The sequence below is a fragment of the Carya illinoinensis genome, chromosome 9, assembly GCF_018687715.1.
Source record: "Carya illinoinensis cultivar Pawnee chromosome 9, C.illinoinensisPawnee_v1, whole genome shotgun sequence".
NCBI classification, from domain to species: domain Eukaryota; kingdom Viridiplantae; phylum Streptophyta; class Magnoliopsida; order Fagales; family Juglandaceae; genus Carya; species Carya illinoinensis.
Window position 1 is genome coordinate 25,754,848 of NC_056760.1, and position 21,532 is coordinate 25,776,379.

The window sequence follows — 21,532 nt, forward strand, 5'->3', positions numbered from 1 at the left end:
ACTATAAGTACTTGCTGGTAACTATAGTACAACTCCTATTAAAATTATGTTATTTGTAGACTCGTTCTCAATGCATTGGTAATATAATATCATAACATCATAACATATGTACCCCCCCAGCCTTAAGTGCCATAAAATTTGACTTCGCTCTAGTATTCTATAAAAGGAATCCATTCGAAATCTATTGACTGTTCTTCATTAACCTATGGGTTAATACTCAATTTTTACTCACTCTAAAATAGACAGAGGAGTTCCTCTAAGATAATTTCTCATCCTAGCCTTTGGAGTCCTGACAAAAATTAAGTTTTCATGCTATATTTGAAAATATTTTTCATGACATTGGTTTATAAGTATGCTTCATATAAAAATGACAATTTTGTATAACATGCTCAAATGATGAAAAATTGCACATGTCAAGTAACTAAGTAGTCATGTACTTAATGTATCATAAAACATGATGTTTCATAATTAATTGACATTTATATCATGAATGTGGTATTTATAAATAAATAGTAAATAAATTATCAAAGTGTAAGTTAGAGGTTGATTTTCAAACTTTTCAAAGGTCTAAAGAATCTACGCGGCTGTAATCAAAATTATTCCAAGTTAAAATTTTTGAACCACTAAGAAAGATATTCATAATCAAATGGTTCAAAAATTTAGTATTTACAAAACTGTCCCTACATTTAGCAAAATTACCACCAAGGCCTTAAATATTCACTACTTTCATATAGGCTCCAAATTTCACAAACCTCATGTTTTCTATATTCTAAAATTATCTATGTCCCTAGAATTGCAAGACTCAAAGCACAACTATGCCAAACTTACCCAACCCATGACATGCATCCCTTTAAGGCCTATGTGCGATTTCATCTATAAAACTTCTATGGATGCATGTGTACTCAAATTCATCAAGTGCCAACTATAATTATAACCTTGGGGACAAATTAAAACTTAGACTCATGTCATATAAGTTCATCCCAACACTTAAACTTGGCTTAAGATCAAACCATCATTAAACCATCAATTAAGCATGCATGATGTTTCAAGCTTTTTTTACTAAGAGATGTTTTAAAACTTAAGTTAAGTATGCATTTCATACTTAAGTTAATCACAAGGCTTTTCCAAATGCACATTTATTCAAGCATAGGTAAATTAATCAGAACTCCTTAAGTTAAACATAAACTAAGCAAAACAGATACATACTAGATGATCTACACAAGATAAAAATTTAAATCCTATCATGACATGCTTTCAACCTCAAAATTTAAACATTAAAAAATTATTACAAGGCATTGGTGAATCGTATAAATGTGATGCCCCCAAATCCCACGTACGGACACGTGATAATCGAGACGTCGGGATGATGACAACACGGGTCGCCACCCTATCGCCAAGTGCTAAATGTGTGTACATGTAACATATGTACAAATAAAAACACGCAACGGATAAGAAAAGTCTTATAACTAAGTACCATAATTTTTCTTTGTTTAATACAAATCCGATTAAAACATATATAATAAAATATTACAAGTCTCAAATATTGTTTCAACACCAAACTACAAGGCATAAAACTCCAAATCAATACTCCGGCAGAGTCGCCTCCTCTGACTCAGCCTCTTCCTCCTCCTCGACCTCTGCATCAAAATCCACGGTACCAAAATGGTGCCATAGGTAAGTAAAGATCCAAATGTCACAAGATAAAAATATATTAAACTTAACAATATGCATGAAAGAATACAAATGCACATATCCCATAAATCCACATTTTTTCCATGCACGCCAAAAATCCCATTTGGCCCCAAAAAATATATTACTTTCTAACTCACGCCAAAAGTCTCATTTGGCCCAAATCCAACTTAATTCAATATCCAATTAATCCGAATGCATCATGACCTCCCCTAGGGGTCATTCGCACACCCTAGCTCCCATCGTCACACCGCGAGTAATGACCATGCATGTGACTTTGTAACGAACGATGCCCAGTTACGCGCCCCACGCGTACGTAGCCAAGCATCCTCTAGCCCTCGCCAGCAAAGGGTCACGGAGTCGATACGAGAGCGTTACCATCCCGCCCGCTCCCGTTGTTGCCCAGCGACAACCCAGGGGACATTACTCAGTATATTGTGCTCCCGAGTGACCAAAGGAGCTCCACTGAGATAATACCCAATCTCGGCTTGGAGTCATGATACACACGCACCCGAAAATCCATTTACACAAATAACACCGATTTTTCTCAATTTAATAAATGCACATGAATGCATCATGAAATGCATATCTCAAGATACAAATCATCCAACCAATCACAAAATCAACAATAACAAACAACTCCGTCCTCAATCCATCTGACCCCCGAATCCTCGGACTCAGTCCGGAATAACCAACCAGTCAATGAATGTATTATAAAAGTAATAATATATTTAAATCTAAAATAAAGTTTAGAAAATATTTACAGTGCTATATTATAATTTTCAAAGGATCACGACGTTGCAAACGGCAGAGAAAAAGCAATGTAACAGTGTAAAATACACTGTGGTTGTGGGTTGTAAAATACCCACTTTCGAACGGGGACAAACCAAGACTAGAAATTGATAGGAAATAGCCTAGAGATGTTTATGAAGCTAATGGAAGTGGGTTTTGATTGTGGGTGGCCGTGTAAATGGCAGTAGAAGTGAAAAAATGGCAAATCAGAGTTGAGCTCGTGAGAGCTGCTCTGACAATGGATCGAGGTCGCAAATGGGTGGTTTAAGACGGCAAGAGATAGGTGATGAAGTGGTGAAGAGATGGTGGCCGGAGGTGGAACGACGACGGCGGAAATGCATAAAAACCGTGTGGCTTGAAGGGGTTCTTGGCAGCAAACGGCGGCTCGGATGGAGGTGAAATTTGGTGGGTGGCTCGGATGGAGGTGAAATTTGGTGGGGAGGTGAGCCGCCGGAGAGAAAAGTTTCTGGATGGGTGGTGTCAGCCACGTCGCCGGCAAGCGACGGTGCTGCGCAGCAGAAGTTGGACAGCGATAGTGAGGAGAGAGAGAGAGGACGTAGCACACGGGGGAGAAAACGGAAAAAGAAGAAGAAAGAAAAGAAAGAAAGAAGAAAAGAAGGAAAAGAGAAAGAAAAAGGAAAAAGGAAAAAAGAAAAAGAGAAAAGAAATGAAGTCCAATTCTCACCTCCGGAGTCTAAAACTGATCCGACGAAAACATATTTTAAAAATATAAAACGACTAAAATAATTTAAATACCACATCAAACTAAAATAAATCCAATTAAAATACAATAAATTAAAATAAAAGAACTAATATTTTAATTAAATTAAAATACTCCTTCAGTAAAAATACATGTAAAAATGGAGTATCACATCCTCCCCCCTTAAAACAAATTTCGTACTTGAAATTTGCAAGATCAAACACTAACTTGAACAAGCCACATGATTTCACTGAGACCAAATTTAAGAAACGTACCATCATTTACTCAAACAAATAGGGATACTGCTCTCTCATATTCGTTTCTCTCTCCCAAGAGAAATTTTGAGCTAACGGGTCTCCCCATGCCACCTTTACAAAGGTATCGTCTTGGATCTCAACTGTTGCTCTTTTCAATCCATAATCTGTGAAGGAACAACCTCATAAGTAAGGTCTGTTTGTAACTGAATACGCTCTAGGTCGACAAAGCGCGGCTCTTGTTGTCCAAAACTCTTCTTCAAGGATGATACATGGAAGATATCGTGAATTTCTCCAAAATATTCTGGTAATGCAATTCTATAAACGATGGATCCTACCTTCTCCAAAATCTGAAAAGGGCCGACATATCTCGGATCCAGTTTCCTACTTTTACCAAAACGCTTAACTCTTTTCATGGGAGAGATTTTGAGATAAACTCAATCACCTTCCTCAAAAGATAACTCTCTCCTCTTTGTATCTGTGTAGCTTTTCTGACGACTCTGAACTGCTGCCATTTTATTCCTTATAACCCGAACTTGACTTTACATTTTTTGAATTAATTCGGGCCCAATTATTTTATTCTCCCCGAGTTCATTCCAACACAATAACGATCTGCACTTCCTCTCATAAAGAGCTTCATAAAAAGCCAACTGGATGGACGCATGTAAGCTATTATTATAAGCAAATTCTATGAGCGGCAAGTGATTTTTCCAACTCCCTTGAAATTCCATAACACATGCTCGCAACATATCTTCAAGTGTCTGAATAGTGCGCTCTGATTGGCCGTCCGTCTAAGGGTGATATGCAGTACTAAACTTCAACTTAGTATCCAATGCTGCCTGTAAAATTTTTCAAAACTGAGATGTGAATCTTGGGTCCCAATCCGATACAATACTCTTCAGTATACCGTGCAACCGCACTAACTCTTTTACGTACAAGCGAGTCAACTTACCCAAGAAAGCAGTATTATTAACAGATAAGAAATGACCACTCTTAGTTAACCAGTCAACAATTACCCAAACCGAGTTCTTTCCACTACGAGTCCTCGGTAAGCCCACTACAAAATCTATCGTAATGTCGTCCCACTTCCACTCAGGAATAGGGAGGAGTTGGAGCATACCGGCGGGTCTGTGATGTTCGGCCTTGACTTGACGGCATGTGTGACATCTCTCAATATACAAGGCAATATCCTTCTTCATTCCTTCTTATCAATAATTTTTCTTCAAGTATCGATACATCTTCGTACTGCCAGGATGAACTGAATAAGGGGCCGCATGAGCTTCTGCCATAATTCGTTCCTTGAATTCTAAATCTTGGGGACTACTCTACGATCTCGAAACTGAAGAATTCCATCCTTATCCATACTATAATGCAACGGCCCTCTAGATTTTCTGACTCTTTTTCTGATATCCAATAGCTTCGAGTCCTTCCTTTGAAGAGTTTTCAATTCCTCAAAATCAACTACTCGAATATCAAGAATTGAAGATAACACTTCCTCTTACTGTGAACTTTCAATAAGAAGTCTTCTCGTCCCGCAAAGTAAAGAATCCAATCTTGACGATTCGGCTTCATCTTCCAAGTTCGACTTTCGACTCAAAGCATCTTAACTATATTTGCTTTCCCTAGATGATACTTGATCTCACACTGGTAATCACTGATTAAATCTAGTCATCACCTCTACCTCATGTTCAGATTCTTCTGAGAAAACAAGTGCTTCAAACTCTTATGATCGGTGTATACTTCGCAAACTTCTCTATACAAAAAGTGCCGCCAGATCTTAAGAGCAAACACAATCGCAGCCAATTCTAAATCATGCGTCGGATAATTCTTCTCATGATCCTTTAGCTAACGAGATGCATAAGCAACAACCCGTCCCTCCTGTATAAGGACATATCTCAATCTAAATTTAGACGCATCATTGAAAACTACAAATGGTTTGTACGGTTCTAGAAGTGCCAATACTAGTACAGTTGTTATTCTGTTCTTCAATTCTTGGAAACTTCTCTCACATTTGTCTGACCAAATAAATTCTGCATTCTTTCTAGTCAAAGCAGTGAGAGGTCCGGATAAGCGAGAAAATCCCTCCACAAATCTTCGAAAATATCCGGCAAGTCCCAAGAAACTCCGAATCTCACGCACTGTCGTCGAACGCTGCCATGAAAAAATAGCTTCCACCTTACTAGGATTAATAGCCACCCCGTCTCGGGAAATCACATACCCAAGAAATTTAACTTCCTCCATCCAAAATTCACATTTGCTGAACTTTGCATACAACTGGTGTTCTCTTAATTTCCCAAGAACTAGACGAAGATGATAAACATGCTCTTTAAAATCTTGGAAATAAATTAAAATATCATCAATGAAAACTACCACAAAGGAATCCAAATAAGGTCGAAATACCCGATTCATTAAATCCATAAAAGCTGCAGAGGTATTGGCTAACCCAAAAGACATCACCTTAAATTCATAATCAGTAGCAACTGGTAGTTTTGGGTATATCCTTATCTCTTAGTAGCAACTGGTAGTATCCTAATCTCAAATCGATCTTCGAGAAAACAGCTGCTCCTTGAAGCTGATCAAACAAATCGTCGATCCGTGGGAGAGGATGCTTATTTTTTATGGTCACCTTATTTAGTTTTCGATAATCAATGCACATTTTGAGAGTACCATCTTTCTTTTTAACAAACAGCACTGGCGCACCCCATGGCGAAGTACTTGGTTGAATAAACTCCTTATCTACCAACTCTTGCAACTGAACCTTCAACTCTTTTAATTCAATTGGTGTCATACGGTAAAGGGCTTTATGTACAGGAGCCGCTCCAGGTTCCAAGTCAATAACAAACTCCAATTCACGTACAGGGGGTAGCCAAAGCAAGTCATCCATAAACACGTCAGGAAATTCTTCCACAACTGGGATATCTACCAATGACTTCTTCTCAGATGGCGTAAACACCATTTGAACTAAAAAGGCATCTGCTCTACAAGCAATCTCTCTTCTTACTTGAATGACCGATATAACTACCGGCTTTTCTTTTAGTTTACTTCCCACAAATTCCAAATAATCACCAACTAGGAGCTGGAAGCTAATTACTCGACTTCTAGAATTAATACTCGCAGAATATCGATATAGCCAATCCATCCCAAGGATAATATCAAATCCGAGCAGCTTAAATACAAATAAATCTGCATCCAGAAACCTTCCACGAAAATTCAAAGGACAACCCAAAACAATTTTGGAACGTCATGCCACTTCACCATTCGGTAGAGCCACTACTAATGACTTTGGCAAGGGTCCCGTAACCAAATTACATACCCGAGCGAAAGTGGAAGATACAAATGACTGAAATGCACCATAATCAAATAAAGTGCAAGTATAAAATTCATATAAACGGACTCTCCTTGAACCAATCACATTAACCAATGAAATCCAAATACAAAGAAGAAACCAAATCACACTAAAAATCAAATCCAAAATTAAATTAGATCCATACCTATAATCACTCCAGCATCATGGGTCGCTGGTGCCTCATCATCAACATTTCCAGGTGTAATAGCATATACCATAGCTTGCATTGTTTGCCTCTGATTAGTTCTTCCACCACGTCGACCTCCATGGCTTCCTTGAACTCTAACAGGGCACTCACGAGCAAAATGTCCCTCTTGGCCACAACGGTAACAATGGGTTCCACCACTTACCCGACACTTACCCTCATGGGCTCTATTACACCTTCCACAAACTTGCACCCATCCTCCCATACACACTCCCGAGACTGCTTGTGGTTGAGTCCCGGTCCGCTGAACAAATTTCTGAAAAGTGGAAATCCGATAGCAGACTACCATTCTACGTATATCAAGACGTAGACCATCCTGGAAACGCTCGGCCTGCATCTTCTCCGTGGCGATGAGGTGGGTAGCAAATCGTCCAAACTCTATAAATCTTCGGGCGTACTGTTCCACGGTCATACTTCCTTGGATCAAGCTTGTGAACTCTCTTGCTTTTTGCCACCTCATAGAAGCAGAAAAGAATCGATCATTAAATTCTTTCTTAAAGCGCTGTCAGGACACAACGGCAAAAGACCCCAATTCTGACTCCAACATTACTCTTTTTGTATCCCACCATTCAGAAGCAATGCTTTGTAACAAATAACTGGCATAAAGTACTTGTTGCATCTCAGTACAACCACATATTTCAAACGTTCTTTCTAAATCTCTAACCCACTTTCCAGCCCAAAGTGGATCCTCTTCTTCCGTGAAGGGTAGAGTTCTATGCTCTAGAAAGTGCTCATAGGTGCATCCAGCTTGCACCACTCTACTAGGCTCTCCTTGTTGTGGCCTAAAATTTTACTGCATAAATTCAGTCATTTGCCTTAGCGCTTGGGTTATGGCATCGTCTCTCGGCGTATCATCTCGAGGTTCTTGAGTAAACTTTCTTGGCCTTACCATTTTCCTGCCACAACACAACCTTTGACCTCCTTAAAAAAAAAAAGAATAAAACCAACAACATAAAACCAAAACCAAAACCGAAACCACATAACAAGAAAACAAAATATACTAGCATGCAATAACATAACTAAATAAATAAACACAAACAAGCTAACTCAAATAAAACAAATCAAATAGCAAACTTTAATTAAAATAAATTTCAAATCACAACTTTAAAAAATTCTTGGTACTACACCTACGGGATATGTGGTTTTACCCAGAGCTAAACCGCTCTGATACCACCTGTGATGCCCCCAAATCCCACGTACGGATATGTGGAAATCGAGACGTCGGAATGATGACAACACGGGTCACTACCCTATCGCCAAGTGCCAAGTGTGTGTACGTGCAACAAGTGTGCAAATAAAAACACGCAGTGGATAAGAAAAGTCTTATAACTAAGTACCAGAATTTTTCTTTGTTTAATACAAACCCGATTAAAACATACATAATAAAATATGACAAGTCTCAAATATCATTTCAACACCAAACTACAAGGCATAAAACTCCAAATCAATACTCTGGCGGAGTCGCCTCCTTGGGCTCAGCCTCCTTCTCCTCCTCGACCTATGCATCAAAATCTACGATACCAAAATGGTGCTGTAAGTAAGTAAAGATCCAAATGCCACAAGATAAAAACATATTAAACTCAACAATATACATGAAAGAATGTAAATGCACATATCTCATAAATCTACATTTTTTCCACACACGCCAAAAATCCCATTTGGCCCCAAAAAATATATTACTTTCCAACTCATGCCAAAAGTCTCATTTGGCCCAAATCCAACTCAATTCAATATCCAATTAATCCGAATGCACCATGACCTCCCCTAGGAGTCATCCGCACACCCTGGCTCCCATCGTCACACCACGAGTAATGACCATGCATGTGTCTTCACAACGAGCAATACCCAGTTCTGTGCCCCGCGCGTACGTAGCTAAGCATCATCTAGCCCTCGCCAGCAAAGGCCCACGTAGTCGGTACGAGAGTGTTACCATCCCGCCCACTCTCGTTGTTGCCCAGCGACAACTCAGGGGACGTCACTCAGTATAATGCACTTCCGAGTGACCAGAGGAGCTCCACCGAGATAATACCCCATCTCGGCTTGGGGTCGTGATACACACGCACCCGAAAATCCATTTACATAAATAACACAGGTTTTTCTCAATTTAATAAATGCACATGAATGCATCATGCAATGCACACCTCAAGATACAAATCATCCAACCAATCACAAAATCAACAATAACAAACAACTCTATCCTCAATCCATTCGACCCCCGACTCATCAGACTCAGTCCGAAATAACCAACCAGTCAATGAATGTATTGTAAAAGTAATAATATATTTAAATCTAAAATAGAGTTTGAAAAATACTTACAGTGCTATATTATAATTTTTGAAGGATCATGACGTTGCAAACGGCGGAGAAAAAGTAACGTAACAGTGTAAAATACACTGTGGCCGTGGGTTGTAAAATACCCACTTTCGAGCGGGGACAAACCAAGACTTAAAATTGATAGGGAATAGCCTAGAGATGTTTATGAAACTAATGTAAGTGAGTTTTGGCCGTGGGTGGCGGTGAAAATGGGGGTGGAAGTGAAAAAGGGTAAATTGGAGTTGAGCTCGTGGGAGCTGCTTTGGCAACGGATCGGGGCCAGAAATGGGTGTTTTATGACGGTAAGAGGTAGATGATGAAGTGGTGAAGAGATGGTGGCCGGAGGTGGAGCGACGGCGGCTGAAATGCACAAAAACCGTGCAGCTTGGATGGGCTCTCAGTCGTAAACGGTGGCTCGGATGGAGGTGAAATTTGGTAGGGAGGTGCGCCGGCCGGAGGGGAAAGTTTCTGGGTGGGTGGTGTCGGCCACGTCGCCGGCGATAGTGAGGAGAGAGAGAGGACGTAGAGCACGGGGGAGAAAACAGAAAAAGAAGAAGAAAGAAAAGAAAGAAAAAAGAAAAGAAGGATAAGAGAAAGAAAAAGGAAAAAGGGAAAAAGAAAAAGAGAAAAGAAAAGATGGAGAAAAGAAATAAGGTCCAATCCTCACCTCTGGAGTCCAAAACTGATCTGACAAAAAAATATTTTAAAAAGTATAAAACGACTAAAATAATTTAAACACCACATCAAACTAAAATAAATCCAATTAAAATACAATAAATTAAAATAAAAGAACTAATATTTTAATTAAATTAAAATACTCTTTCAGTGAAAATATACGTAAAAACAGAGTATCACAATAAAATCATATCAAGACATGTCATGACTAAAATTTCAACCCAAAGCAATTTATTCATCCAATACTTCCAAATTGACTTGATTTGCACTTAGCATGGAAAACCTCAATTAAATTAAATCAAGCCTCATTCTCATGCCATAAATTGAAACCTAACATATCATTCTAACATTTAAAAATATAAGGCAAGAACACTAACAAAAAAATTCATGACCCTTAAGCTCTAGGAACAATTCACTTCAAGATCACTCACACAACCTACTAGGCTTCAACACTTTCTCATACAAGAAGTGTTTGCTCTCAAGAACACTAGAGGAAATGCTTTGAGGAGTGGTGTGAGGAGGTGAGGGAGGTATTTATAATTTTATAGGGTTCATTGGAAGGGTGAGGGGTGAGAGGCACGGCAATGGTGAGGCTTGGGATTGGTGGAGGTGGTCGGTTGAGTAATGAGTGCCAAAAATCAAATTGTGTCATCTTTGTACAGGTGAATAGTGCCCTATAACTTCATGGTTTCTTCAAGGGAAGGTGCTGCAAAGAGTCTATGGGTGCAAGGCTGCATTGGTTCAGATTCTAAAACAAAACAAAAATGATTTCCAAGAGGAAATCATGCTAGAGACCAACAGATTTGATTCCACCAAGTTTACTAGTTTTTGCACATTTGTTTGTCTCATCTTGAGGGCTGAATTGGCTGCCATGTGATCATACATGAGCAGAAAATGGAAAGGAAGCAAAGTGATGGTGGTAGCTGGGTGATACCTAATGCCAATGCCAATCAATTTTGGCAATTGCTTGGGGGAAAAAACTTGGTAAAAAATCCCATGATTACTTGTACGACTTCTTAGGGATTGGAGGGAAGGGGTGGTGGCATGTGGCATGTGGATATGGCTAAATGAAGAGTGGAAAATTACTTGAAGCAACTAAGGGCACTCAGTTTGGCTCCAACTAGATTTCCTAAGGAATTGGTTGGGTTTTAGTTTGGTTTCTTGGAGGTATTTCGTCTATTGCTAAAATCAAATGATAAGTGATGTGGCGAGGTGTGATTGATGCAATTGTCCTTAAGAAAGTAGTGGAGAAGGTGTGGGTTAGGGGCTGATTTGGTGAAATGCACAAGGAGGTACACCTAGGTGACTATTGGTAGTGATTTGGGTATTTACATGGCTTGGCTTCTAATGACATGTGTTGAGTCAAGCCTAATCTTCTAAATTAGTTTAAGAACAACACAAATCAACAATAAAAGCACAAAAATCTCATATTATAAATGTGGAAAATAAATTAAAGAAAAAATTAAACTAAAAATATGGTTTAGAGGTTACTAATCATGTGTGAGATGATTAGTGCTTCTAAACTCAAGTTAGAAGCTTAACCATAATTAAGTGGGAACCCTAAGGGTGTGTGGAACATCTTGAGATTGAGGAAACTAATGGTATGGTGTATGCGAGCTTCAATTAGAAGGATAACAATGAAAGTTAAGGCTTTTGGGCCTTGTAAGTGGGGCTGGTTGGGCCATTTGGGTAAGCTTGAGAGGTGGGCTTGGTTGTGGATTATCGAAGGGACCTTATGTCCAGAATTGAGAGCTCATCTAAGGCCTCAAAGGCCTACCAAGTTTCGGTTCAAATAGCATGTCTTTATAAGATTGGGCTGGAGGCCTTCACTCTCATCAAGTTAGGTCTAAAGGCTTTTTAAGCCCACTACACATTTTGGCCTAATTTCTAAGGTTCTTCAAGAGGGGCCTAAAAACTTATAAATCCCAATGGGTCTAGGTGTACAACACCTATTCCTAGCACATCACATCCTTAGTGATTGAGGCTCTTAATTAAATACTATTGGGCTTACTCCTAAATCCAACCATACTTAGCATTTTTTGCTTAGCCCAAAAATAATGCCAAGTGTCATACCACTATTGGCCTTTTAGTAGTTATTCTAAAAATAAAATATTAGAATTCTTCCAATAATTCTAGCTAAACTCAAAGTGTGATTCTTAAGTTAAAAAAAATCCCTAAAATTTTTCCAAAAGTTTAATCATCATCTGACACTAACTAGGATTAAGGAAGCTAATGTCAAGTCTTAATAGACTTTTCAAATGGGGTGTTACACTTTTATTTAAAAATAAATCTAACACATCATACGAAATTAAAAATAAATGGAATCATCAATATAAAATATTAAAAAAATTTAAAAAAGGGATAGACAAAAGTATTTTGTTTAACACTAATTAAAATGGATATCGGTTTTCTAAAATAATGTTTTTGTATGATTATTTTATAAAAACTTTATTAATTCAAAATAGAGTTGTAAAAAGTTAAAAAATAGGTTGTGTCGCTATCATTAAATAAAATTGAAATAAATATGAAAAATAAAATAAATTACAAAATAAATATAAAAGCTAAAAATGTTAAACAATTAACTAAAATGATATATATATATATATATATAAATACGGTTTAAAAAGAATAAAGATAAAAAAAATTAAAAAATCTGATTTTGTAAAAAAATAAATAAATTTGAAACAATAAACTTAGAATAGAAAAATAACAAGAATATTAAACTTAAAAACTCAAAAACATAAATCAAGTAATAAAATAAAGTAAAACACCATCTATGGGGAGAGGCCACCAAGGGTTGCGGTGGCCTTTTGTTGGCTATCCAAGGGATGATTTGTGAGAGCCACCTCACGGAGGCTCGATTTGGACCACCCGAACTGGTGGCTTGAGTAGCCATGGCATGGTCAATAGTGCCTCTGAGTTATGCACGTGGTAATATATATTAAAAAATTCTAATTTGTGAAACTTTCAATAATAATTTTTTATTCCCCTAAAGGTAGGAGGCAAATGATAATTATAGAGATATACTCGTTAAAGTTACTCAAAATTTAATCACAAGGTTAGTTTGACAATACAAATATTTTCAGATACTCTCGATCTTTTCTTTTTAAAAAGTACATATCACTTAAACATTATTAAAACAAAAAATATTTTTTAATTTCAAAATTTTTAATTTTTTCATCTAATAATTAACTAATTGTTACAAAAATATAATTGAAAAATTATATTCAAACATTTTTTTAACTTTATAATATTTTTATTTAATATTTTATCTCTCATTTCTCAAAACTCAAAAAAAACATCATTACTTAAATCATTTTATTACTATTAATAAATAATATGAGATATTATAAATGTCCAAATTAACCCTAAATCTTTTCACTCAAATTGTGCATGTGGATCAACAATAACTTGATACCTAATATTTAAATTACATATCAATCACTTTATTGAAAAATTATAATTAACTCATTTAAGAAATATAAAATGGTCTAAATGATTTCTCTCTGCGTGCATGTACTAGATCTCTCTTATCTCCCTATTGTTTGCAGGACCTGTGTGCCATGGTGACCCTGACGTGGATGTTGCTAGCATTGGCCAACATTTCGGCCAACCACTATGACTAGCGGAGGTGGCTGTGCCACAAGTCTAGCCACATGATACCATTTCCATCTCGCGTTGTTCCATCACCAAGTCCAGTCGAACAATGCTTCGAGCTTATAGATGTATCATCTTTGCCTGTGTACTTGTCATTTTAACTATTGCTAGTTTGGGGGGTTGTTAATTAACTTGACTATTTGGAGAGGGTGTAGTAGAGTTGAACGTACTGCTAGTTTTATTAAGGTTGTTAGTTATTAATGTTGGGTTGTTTGTCGTTATGGTTGTGCTGAAAAATGAAAATGAAAACCAAGAATTTGGGCATGCATGTCTCGGGTAGTCAAAAGTTTTGGGTTGATGTTTGTAGTATTGAGTTAACTGTAATCAGTCAAAGGAATGGATTTTTGCCATTTGAATGTCTCTGTTGGATGCCTAATTAGACGGTGGAGATGGAGTCATATAGAAGTGGAGTTTTTTGGGTGTAGTTGTGATGCCCTCATGTTACTACTAGGGGGGATGTAACAGAGATTTGGAGTGTCGGGATATGCAACACTTTGTTACATACCCACATTCATGACAGTTAATATATAATGCATTTTAATATATATGTAACTAGTAGTATACAATAATCATAGTGGAATAAGGGTGACTAAAATAAAACTCATGTCAAAATGAACTAAACATCCCAATTGCATTAATAACCATCATAAGTTCAAATTTAAAGATATCACATCCTTAATACAAGTACTTAAAACCAAGTTTCAACGGTTAGATTAACTCTTTCATACGCTCTAAGGTATGAAGAGTTAGTGCTATGAATATTATAATCAAATCTGATCTTCGATCTAGGTCCAGCTCCTCCTCAACTAATCATATCCATTGGTCCATCCTGGGCTGTCTTCTTCGGTCCTGATATAATAACTTCTACCATTTCAAGAGAAAGGGTAGTGGGATTACCATAGTGAGATTTCTTGAAATTTAAATAAGTTAACAACCAATATACACAAAGATAAATTATGCATGACAAATAATAAATATGACAAGTACGCATGTAGGGAAATTTGTATTATTCTCTCATCTAGCTTTTCTTAAGAATTCTTTCAAGTCATACAAATATATATATATATATATATATATTGATGCACATTTTCTTACAAAAAACATTTTCCAATTCATCTTTAAAAAATATAATTTTTCATCATTATTAAAGCCATCATTAACATTAATATCATAACATATGGTATTATTACATATCCCTATATGCACTGTGAGTACTTTCTGGTGACCGTAGTATAACTTATGTTAAAATTACGTTATCTGCAAATTTGTTCTCAATATATTTGTAACATAACATTTCATCGTAACATCATAATATCATAACATATGCACCCACTAACTTTAGGTGCCATAAAATTGACTTCATTTCAATATTCTTTAAAAATAATCCATTCGAAACCCATTGATGGGTTTTTGTCAACATAGGGGTTACCATTCCATTTTTACTCACTCCAGAGTGGACATATAAGTTTTATTAGGCTAATTCCCCATCCTAGCCTTTAGGGTTGTGACAAAAATTTATATTTTCATAATATGCTTGAAAATATTTTTCATGACATGTGCTTGTAAGGTATGGTTCATGTGAAAATGACAATTTCATATCATATATATGCTAAAATGATGGAAATTCTACATGTCATGTAAGCAAGTAACTAATACTTAATATATCATATAACATAATGTTTCATACTCAAAATGACATTTATATTATGAATGTGATGTTTATCAATAAATTATAAATAAATTATCAATGTGTAAGTTAAAGGATAACTTACAAACTTTTTGAAGTTAGAGAATCGAGATGGCTGAAATCAAAATTATTCTCAGTTAGGACTTGAACCACTAAGGAAGATGTTGATAATCAAAAGGGTGCAAAAATTAGTTTTTGCAAAACTACCCCTAAATATTCCAAAATTGCCACTTGGTCTCTAAATTTTCACTATTTACAGTTGAGTCTCAAAATTCACCAAATTTCACAAACTCCATATTTTCTATGTTCTAAAATCATCTATACCCTTGGAATTGAAAGAATCAAGTTGCAACAATGCCAAACATACCCAACCCGTGGCATGCATCTCTTAGAGCCTATATGTGATTTCAAGTTTAAAACCTCTATGGATGCATGCGTGCTCAAATTTCATCAAGGGGAAACTATAAATATTGCCTTAGGGGTAATTTAAAAACTAAGCTTCATGATGGGCACCAAGGTAGACTAAGTCTTAAAGATCTTTTGCAAGTTCCAGATGAGGCAATCACAAAACTATTAGAGCTAGGAAGGTCAAGGAAACTATGTAAGGATGTGTACAATTCACTTACGATGAGTCTCGCAAGAGCCCAACATTTAAGATGGTTTTGAGTAAATGAGAACTAGTTTTGATTCATTTGATACAAGCTATGGAAGATGACAGCAATATGACTTAAAAGCTTTGGGTACTTGAAAGCTTTTAACTTGTTTAATTCATTTAAAGGACTTATTTGATTAGTTTAAAATAATTAGATTTATTATGAGAAGACTGAAGGAGGGCGCCTATTAAAGAGCATATTGGGAAAGTTATTATTTTTTTGAATTAGGGTTTCAAGAAGTTACTGTAGCCGAGTACTGGAGACATGACACTATTCACTCAGGGATATTTTTGGAAGATAAAGATTTATTTTGGTTAGGGTTTTAATTAGATTTTGGTTTAAATACTCTTTGTAGCCTAATTTTAAGAAATTTATAAAATTTGATGAATTTTATTCATTGTGAGTTGAGTTTATCTCTTCTTGTTTTTCAATAAACTTTTAAACTTATCAAAAGTAAATCACAACCTTTATTGCGTTCCTCCTTTAAAATCTGGATTCTTGATACAAGTTTTTCAATGTGTTTAGATTTTCATATAATCCAGATTTTTAAAATGAGTTCCTCAACGGGTTTAAATTCTTCCATCGACTTGATTTGGCTTTCTTAGGTGAGTTTTCAAATTGATTGTGGGTTCAAGAGATTTCATTCTTGCAGGTTCATATCATTTAGTATCAGAGCTCAGTTTCTAATTAGGTATGATTCTATCTTTTAATTCTTGTATCTTTAAATTTAATTTTAGAGTTTCATTACTCTAGGGTTACAAAAGAGAAGAGGGGAGGGGCGGGGGGGGGGGGGGGGGGGCGCTGCCGAATACCTTTGCTAGGGTTTCTGAATTTCTTTGATTAGGGTTGCCTTATTCTTTAATTAGGGTTGTCTTGTTCTTTGATTAATACTACCGTAATTACTCTATTATAGGGTTCTTGTTTTTATTTTTAAGGTTGCGTTACAATTGGAGTGTTGTTTTAGATTTGTTGAGTTTTACAATTGAATTTAATTGATTATCACAATTTGTGCGTTTGAATCAATTGTTTGATTTTACAATTGAATATTGCTGTTTGTGATTGAATTAGTGAGAAAAAAAAAAGAAAAGAAAAAGAGAAGAAGAAAGAAACAGAAAGATAGCATATTCAAAGTTTGCTACATAGTTACAATAAAAGAGAAAGAAATAAATTTGTTGATTGGACCTTGTCTTCAAATGGGCCAAATTGTTCTTGTTACATCATTCTAGTTGTTATTTTATTTTATAATTACTCTTTCTTTCGTATAAATTTCTTGACTCTCATGTTATTTTATTCATTATTTGTTTCTTAGATCTATTACTAGTTGGAATAATACAAAGTTGTATTGTCTTAATTTAGTTCAACTAGTTCTTCAAGAACTTGAGAGGGAAAACTATTGAGGTAAAAGGCAAGAGAATGTGATCTTATTATCGGGAAAAAGCCAATAAAGAGTGAAACACGAGTGGAGTGGCACTATTTGAGTGTAAACACATAAGGGAGTGTGTGAGATTTTTACCACAAACACTCTTTTTGTGCAACACATTTCGATATCTTATAATAGTGACTCAACACCGAAAGGGGTGGCAGACAATTCATTCTTTGTGTTGCAATCTATACAATAAAAGTTTGAACGATTGAATTTGGTGTTAGAGGAAGTGAGGGATATGATGGATCAATGAGGTGCAGTGATTAGAAATCTGCTAGGTGTGAGAGATAGGAGGAGGTGTGAGCCTAATATTGAAAATGGGTATGAGAATAAAGTGCATGGTGAGTCTCTTGTTGCCAATGTGCTCTCAATACACAAATTAAGTTGGATGATAGCAGAGCAAGAGCATTTTTCATATTATATGCCATATCAACAACAAGGTATATAATATGATCATTGATGGTGGGAGTTGTACTAATTGGCTCGTACTACTTTAGTAGAAAAATTGAATTTACTTTGAAACATTCTAGACCATATAAGGTGCAGTGATTGAGTAATTATGAGGAGATTAGAGTAAATAAGCAAGTGTTAGTTTCTTTTTCAATTGAAAAATACCAAGATGTGGTATTTTATGATGTAGTGTCTATGCATGCTGGCCATGTTTTGTTGGGGAGGCCATGGCAGTATGATAGAAAAGTGATCCATGATGGGTTCTAGAATATGTACAGCTTTGAAAAGGATAGAAAAATAATCAAACTTGATTCTTTAATTCCAACATAGGTCCATGAGGACTAACTAGAGTTGAAAAGTGAGATTGATAAATAAAAAGAAAAAAAAAAGAAAGAGGAAGTAAAAGTGAGATTGATAGAAAAAGAAAGAGTGTAAGTGAGGTTGAGGAAAATAGAAATAGTGAGACTGAAAAGGAGAGAGAGAAAAAGAGAAAAATGAGAGAAAAAAAAGATGAGAGTGAGATTAAAACCTAAAAAAAAAAAGAGAATGAGTTGAAAAACAATTGTGAGGCTGAGAGTTCAAAAAAAGAGGAGAATGAAAAGAAAAAAGAGAGTAAAAAAGAAAAAGAAAGTGTGAGAAAAAAAGAGAATGAGGTCAAAACATCAAGAAAAATAGAAAGTGAAAAAGAAAATAGAGAGATGGCTAAGAGTCAAGAAAAATGAGTGAAGTCCAGAGAGGAAAAAGAAAAAGAGATTGCAGAGAGAAAAGGAAAAATAAAAGAAAGTTTTTATGCTAAGACAAGCTTTTATACTAACGAATTTAATAGCTCTTTGTCTAGTGTTGTTGTTTTTGTTGTTGCAGGAATATGAGGTCATGATTCTTAGTGGTGTGTTTAATGGATTGCCACCTATTAGAAAGATAGAGCATTACATTGATTTTATGCCAGGTGCGACAATCCCTACTCGACCTTTCTTTGAAGAACATGAGTCATTGATGCACTTGAAGGGACAAGATAAGTTTATTAGGATGCATGCCAGGTGGGTGGAATGTATTGAGACTTTTCTTCATGTAATCAAATACATACAATGTAAGAAAAATTTTGTGGTTGATGCTTTAGTAAGACGGAATGTCTTTGTCTTCATTTTAGATGCAAGGTTATTGAGATTTGAATATGATAAGAAATTGCATGCTAATGATGATGACTTTGCTAATGTATATGGAACATGTGAGAAAGCATCATTTGATAAGATCTATAAACTAGATTGATACTTGTTTAGAGATAATAGATTTTGTATGCCTATTAGTTTTATACATGAGTTGCTTTTGTGTGATAGACATGGAGGTGGTTTGTTGGGTAACTTTGATGTAAGGAAGATTTTAATCGTGTTACATGCGCATTTTTGGGAGTACTTTTTACCATTTATTGAGTTTGTATATAATTAGAGTGGTCATTTTGGTGTAAAGAAGACTTTAGATGTTTTTCATGAGCGTTTGAGAGTACCATTTGCCATTATTAAAGTTTACATATAATAGGACTATGCGTACTACTATTTTTTATTCCCTTTTTGAAATTGTTTATAGTTTTAATCCACTTACTTCTTTAACTTTGATACTTTTGCTTGTTGATGGCAGGAGTCGCTTGGATAAACCTTTCAAAATTCTTGATAAAATTAATGATAATTCATATCAAGTAGATCTTCCAAATAAGTATAATGTTTCTGTTATTTTCAATGTTATCGATATTTTCCCTTTGATATAGGTGGAGATTCCAGGTCGCATCCTTTTGAGGAGAGGATGAATGATTAGCACCAAGGTGGACCAAGTCTTAAAGATCATTTGTAAGTTCCAATGAGGCAATCACAAGAACAAGAGCTAAGAAGGTCAAGGAAGCTACGCAAGGATGAGTGTAATTCACTTGGGACTAGTCTCGCAAGAGTCCAACATTTAAGATGGGCTTGAGGAAAGGAGAACCAATTTTGATTCATTTGATACAAGTTATGGAAAAGGGTAACAACATGACTTAAAAGGGTTTGATCACTTGAAGGCTTTCAACTTGTTTAATTCATTTAAAGGACTTATTTTATTAGTTTAGAATAATTAGGTCTATTAGGAAAAAGACTTAAGGGTGCGCTTATTCAAGGGCATGTTGGGAAAGTTATTATTTTGTTGAACTAAGATTTCAAGAAGTTATTGTAGTCGAGTACTATAGATGTGATACTATTCACTCAGGGGTATTTTTGGAAGATAGAGATTTATTTTGGCTAGGGTTTTAATTAGGTTTTGGTTTAAATACTCTTTGTAGTCTCATTTTAAGAAGTTAATGAAATTTGATGAATTTTATTAATTGTGAGTTGAGTTTATCTCTTCATGTTCTTGAATGAACTTTTGAACCTATTAAAAGTAAATCACAATCTTTGTTGCATTCTTCCTTTGTAATCCGGATTCTTGTGGGTTCTTGAGATAGGTTCTTCAATGGGTTTAAATTTTCATATAATCTAGGTTTTTGAAATGAGTTCCTCAAACGGTTTAGATTCTTCCATCGACTTGATTTTGGATTTCTTAGGTAAGTTTTCAAATTGATTGTGGGTTTAAGAGATTCCATTCATGCGGGTTCATATCACTTTAGGTCATACAAATCATCCTAACACTTAAGCATGGATTAAGGCCAAATTACTACTAAACCATCCATTAAGCATATGCATGATGTTTCTAGCTTTTCTTTTACCAAGGAATGTTTTAAAACCTAACTAAATCATGCATTTCCATTCTTATCCCAATCATAAGGTTTTTCTAAATGCTCATTATTCAAGCCTAGGCAATTTAAGCGAAACTATACAAATTAAACTTAATTCAAGTAAAATCAATGCAGGCTAGCTGATCAACACAATATATGAATTTATAACCTATCATGGAATGCTTTGTACCTCAAATTTAAACCTTCAAAGTTTATTCCAATACATTAGTGAATCATATAAAATTATATTAAGACATGCTATGGCTAAAAATTTAACCCAAAGTAATTTATTTATTCAATATTCCTACATTGACCCAGTTTGCATTTAGCATGCTAATCCTCAATAAAACTCAACTAAACCTTCATTCCCATGTCATAAATTAAAGCCTAACATGCTATGGTAGTACTAAACAAAGGACAAGGCAAGGTTACTCACAAAAATCGTGGCCCTTGAGCTCCTAACATGACCTTTCTTCAAGAACTCTCTCAAACACACTCAGTTTTACTCTTTCTTCTCACTAAGAGGGGATGGCTCTCAAGAACTTAAGAGAAAGCTTTAAGGAGTGGTGTGAGGAAGTGAGGAGGTAAAGGAGGTATTTATAGGGCTTCATGGAGGGTGAGGGGCGTGGGTTTAAATGAAGAAGAGGATTGGGATTGGTGGAAGTGGGTCGTAGAGTGTAGATGTACAAAAATTTGGTTTGTGACATCTTTGTGCAGGTTAATAGTGCAAACTCTCATCATTTCTACATTTTCAAGTGCTACATTGTGTGTAAGCATGCAGGTTTGAGGAATAAATCTCACATTGCCTGTGGACAAGGTCTTGGGCATGTTTATAAGGTTGGGGCAAACCTCTCTCTTTGAATTGGTTTTAAGAGATGAGTTAGACCCATGAATTTCTTCAGGTGCTACCATGGTTTAGAAAATCAAAACAAAATGAAATGGATGGCAAGTGAG